General features: G+C 43.4%; 1 pseudogene; it reads right to left on the bottom strand.

Annotated features, from left to right (window-relative positions):
- Positions 1-689: 689 nt before the first annotated feature.
- Positions 690-3,864, bottom strand: LOC123081739 (uncharacterized; annotated as a pseudogene).
- Positions 3,865-5,373: the final 1,509 nt, after the last annotated feature.

Here is a 5,373-nt window from a genome sequence, read left to right as displayed (position 1 = left end):
GTTCATAAAACTTATAAATTTCTTTCCAAAAGCGCATGCGAAAATAGGAGTCACTGATACGTCTCCAACGTATCTATAATTTTTGATTGTTCCATACTATTATATTATCTGTTTTGGATGTTAATGTGCTTTATTTTACACTTTTATATTATTTTTGGGACTAACCTATTAACTGGAGGCCCAGCCCAAATTGCTGTTTTTTTGCCTATTTCAGTGTTTCGTAGAAAATGAATATCAAACGGAGTCCAAACGGAATGAAACCTTCGGGAACGTGATTTCTGGAACAAACGTGATCCAGAGGACCTGGGGTGGACGTCATGAAATCAACGAGGTGGCCATGAGGCAGGGGGCGCGCCTACCCTCCTGGGCACGCCCTCCCTCCTCGTGGGCCCACTACTAGGAAAAACGCTACCAGTAGCGTAGGTATTTTGTATAGCAGTAGCGCGGTTTCCCGCGCTACTGCTATGGCGCTATAGCTAAATTTTAGCAGTAGCGTGTTTTTTACCCCGCGCTACTGCTAAAAAGTTAGGAGTAGCGCGTGCAACCCACGCTACTACTATTCCTAAGTACTAGTAGAATGTCATTCTTCCCCCATGCTACTGCTAAGTAATTAGAAATAAAAAAAATAGATGAAATATTCATGGATACAAATCAGGACACATCCAGGAAAAAATAAATGAAGGTCACATAACCATTTTAACACTTACATTCTTACTTAGCACTTGCAGCGTTCATGGATACAACATTGAACATCTCAATTCAAAGAGATCACGAGATCCCATTTATACTTCAGACGCACACAAACATCACCGAAAGGTAGGTATCTTCCCTAGCGTTCCACCACCAACCTAAGTATACCACTTCTCTAGATGTATCTACCAAGGCATCGAGGTCCTTCACCTGGGCAACCTCCAGACAGTGGGGTCGAGGTCCTCCACCTTGACGACTCCGGACGGTGGCGTCAAGGTCCTCCACCTCGGCGACCTCCGGCGCTGCAATCACCTGGACAATCATCTCTATGACGCGGTCACCGGGCTTCACGGTGAAGTCCGTCTCTGAGTGGTTGAAGAGCACGATGCCCACCTGGTCGCGGTAGTCCACGTCGATCACCCCTGCACCCACGTCGGGAAAGTGAAAACTTGTTAGTTCGGGTACTTGTGTAGAGGTATTTTATTCATTCATCAGTCTCTTTAAGTCTATTATGAATCTTCGAAACGGAAAGACACCTACTAAATGCATACCCTAGCTATACGTGTTCATGCTATCTTGTTGTTTTGGTCTATACAAGAAATTAATACTTGTGTATTTGAGCTATATATGCTTGAAATATTTGACAGTTAACATTCTGTTCTACATTTATTGTTACATGGACAGGGAAACAGACAACCAAGGAATTTAGAAAATCAATTCCCACTGATTTTCAAAATAGGGAATAGGCGAAGTCTATTTTGAATTTTGATATTCCATGCCAACTTCAAGTATATATATGCTACCATGTAATGTTTGAACACGGATCAAAATGAGATTTCAGGCTTTGTCAACCTTACCATGATCAGTAATAAATTCTCTAGGCTGCTCAACCTTTCCTTGTAGGCAGCATTTCTTCCACCTAGTATCTCGTTGTTAAGTTTGATAAGAAACCTGCATACTTTCATATAGTCATCCATATCCTGAAGAAAAAAAGAGTATACATTTTTAGTGACTCACAATATATCATCGAATACTGCTTTGGTTTACTCTAAGAATAATTGCTACAAGACTCTCTACATACATACATACATACAGGAAAAGCAATTTTCACCAAGAATCAGCTAGCAGTCTAATATAATTCCCTTTCCAATTACTCAAGGAGGAACTGATGAAAAGACAAGTTAATTAGCTGGTACAAAAATTAAACCTTTTGAGATGGACGAAAGCCCTCCTCATTCAGATCTGAAGATGGACGGATGCACCCAGTAGCTTTGTCGCGGACGGCGACGGAGGAGAAGATCTCTGCACAAATCTTACCACTCCATTGCTATCTTCTACCTGTAAATGAAAACAGACCTTACTTATCATAGAAGCAAATGTGATTTTTTTTCCAGAATAGATGTATTCAACAGAGACACTTCAATCATAGAGCTCAATATCTACTAGCTTAAATTCAAATGCTTTACTCAAGATTGAGATATCATACTGGACTCTGGCTGCACACTAACTACTTTGCGAGGTTTCCATCTAAGAAAGTAAGAAACTATCTAGAGAGATAGTAAACGACTAGTCAGAATACGTAAACAACAAACTTTATACTAGAAGAGCTGCCGACAGTAACAGAGCCATTCTTCTTAAGTTAGTAGGAACCTTGTTGTTGCAGCGTATTTGGGGGCATTGGACATGGTATCCATGCCACCGGCGATGACGGCGTTGTTGATCCCCGGCTGAATCGACCACAAGCATGACAACTATAAGGAGCAGGCCAACAAGCAACAACATAAGTATAAGGTTTGGTAGTCAACCATGTGGCTACTTCGTTGAAGGTAGAGAGCTACTACCTCTCTTGCACATGGAAGGACTAAGAAAAATAGCAAACGAACCCCACAACCAACCTGCACGTAGCAGGTATTTCTTTGTGTGAATCTACAAGAACACACACATGCCTAGAAAAGCAACAAGTAAAAACCTAAGAATCAGAATTAGTACAAGAAGCATGGAAGGGTGTTTTCTCCTAATATAATAGACAAGATGAACACAAGCGCACTAAACCAGCAAGAAATTTACTGGGTTTCATGAGCCTTTTCCTCTTCACCCCGTATTATCGGTGATGATCTGTAGAACAACATGAATCGCTCCTACACATCAGCGAGCCTGGAATCAATGCACTATGCAAAAAATAAACTGGGTGGCAGTGCGCTAGATCCCTACCAATGCAGTAATAAAATAACACTGAACAAATCATGAACAGAACTAGTAATCTTTAGATGACACAGCGAAGCGAGCACAACATCAGGGGCTTGCAATCGATCGATCGGTGCTCGCCACCGTCATGCCAAATCAGTTATGACCCCACCCACCAAAGCGGGAACCGCAGTCCACTAGGCCGACTCCCCGCCGACGCCGACAAAGGGAATCGACGGAGATGGACGGGGAGAGAGGCAGGGGAGCGGCGGCGTGCGTGCTTGCGTGCTTATCGCTGCGGCGTGGAGGGCCGGACCGCGACGACGACGGTGACAGATGGCGACGGGGAAGGAAGAGACGACGCTGCGCAGAGGCCGGGAGCCCGGCCTTGGCTGCTGGAGATGCCGAGCAGCAGTTTCCCGTGCGTGCAGGGGCCTCCGGTGGACAGCAGAGGAGAGGAGGTTGAGGAAGGTTGGACGGGAGGCCGCTGGTGCAGGGGGTCTCGATCTAGATCTGGCTCGGGGTGGGTGGTGTGGGAGTACGTGGAGTGGACGGTTGGTGGCATAGTAGCAGCGCTGTGTGTCTCACCTATGCTACAACTATCCATATAGCAGTAGCGCAGGTTTTATACCCCACGCTATTACTATTGTCTGATGAGGGGGCAGGGTGGAAATCATTTAGTAGCAGCGCAGGTTTTTCATGCCCGCGCTACTACTATGTCACACCAGTAGCGTGTTTTTTCTGCCGCGCTACTCCTAATTAGCAGTAGCGTGGGCCAAAAAACCCACGCTACTACTAAATGTCTATCTATAGGGGTTTTCCTAGTAGTGGCCCCTCGTTGCTCCACCGACCTACTTCTTCCTCCTATATATGTTCACATACCCGACAAACATCCAGGAGGAACACGGAACCCTATTTCCACCGCCGCAACCTTCTGTACCCAAGAGATCCCATCTTGGGGCCTTTTCCGAGCTCCGCCAGAGGGGGCATTGATCACGGAGGGCCTCTACATCAACTCCATGGCCCCTTCGATGATGTGTGAGTAGTTTACCTCGGACCTTCGGGTCCATAGTTATTAGCTAGATGGCTTCTTCTCTCTCTTTGGATCTCAATATTAAGTTCTCCTCGATTCTCTTGGAGATCTATTCGATGTAACTCTTCTTTTTGCGATGTGTTTGCCGAGATCCGATAAATTGTGGGTTTATGATCCAGATTATCTATGAACAATATTTGAATCTTCTCTGAATTCTTTTATGTATGATTGGTTTATCTTTGCAAGTCTCTTTGAATTATCAGTTTGCTTTGGCTTTCTTGCAATGAGAGAAGTGCTTAGCTTTGGGTTCAATCTTGCGTTGCTCGATCCAAGTGACAAAAAGGGAAATGACATGTATTGTATTGTTGCCATCGAGGATAAAAAGATGGGGTTTGTATCATATTGCATGAGTTTATCCTCTAAATCATGTCATCTTGCTTAAGGCGTTACTCTGTTCTTATGAACTTAATACTCTAGATGCACGCTCGATAGCGGTCGATGGGTGGAGTAATAGTAGTAGGTGCACGCAAGACTCGGTCTACTTGTCGTGGACGTGATGCCTATATACATGATCATACCTAAATATTCTCATAATTATTCGCTTTTCTATCAATTTCTCGACAATAATTTGTTCACCCGCCGTAATACTTATGCTATCTTGCGAGAAGCCACTAGTGAAACCTATGGCCCCCGGGTCAATTTTCCATCATACAAGTTTCCAATCTATTCTATTTTGCAATCTTTACTTTCAACCTATATCATAAAAACACCAAAAATACTTACCTTATTATTATCATCTCTATCATATCTCACTCTTGCAAGTGGCCGTGAAGGGATTGACAACCCCTTTATCGCGTTGGTTGCGAGGTTCTTATTTGTTTGTGTAGGTACGAGGTGACTCGCGCATGGTCTCCTACAAGATTGATACCTTGGTTCTAAAAAACTGAGGGAAATACTTATGCTGCTTTACTGCACCACCCTTTCCTCTTCAAGGGAAAACCAATGCAGTGCTCAAGAGGTAGCAGTCACCACGTTCATCAAGTCTTACAGTAGCAATGATTGTAAATCCATGGTTTGTGTTCAGTATGACATCCCTGCAGTCTTGATTTATGTAAAGGGAAAGATTGTGCACTACAGATTCTATTGCATAGCAAGGGAGGCGCTACAGAAAATGGTAGGATTGTTAAAGAAAATATGGTAACATGCAAATATGGGCCCAAATTGAAAGAACTATATAGCAGCTAAAATCGAAGGACAAAAATCTATAATTAAACAGATAGGGTAAACATGACGTCATGGAAGTATGAGAGTAATCAAAAGAACAATACATCATTAATTCGACTAATATAGAAAGAAGAGTGAAAAAATCCCCTTTGATGTATATGGTGCATGTGGCACCTTCTATCCAAATGTAGTAATATTTAGAATATGTTCAGGAAAGTAGGCCATGCCAGCCGAGTTAGGGT

The sequence above is a fragment of the Triticum aestivum genome, chromosome 4A (genome assembly GCF_018294505.1).
Source record: "Triticum aestivum cultivar Chinese Spring chromosome 4A, IWGSC CS RefSeq v2.1, whole genome shotgun sequence".
Classification (NCBI taxonomy): domain Eukaryota; kingdom Viridiplantae; phylum Streptophyta; class Magnoliopsida; order Poales; family Poaceae; genus Triticum; species Triticum aestivum.
Note: the sequence above shows the minus strand (reverse complement) of the source record. Positions and strands in the feature narration are given on the sequence as shown.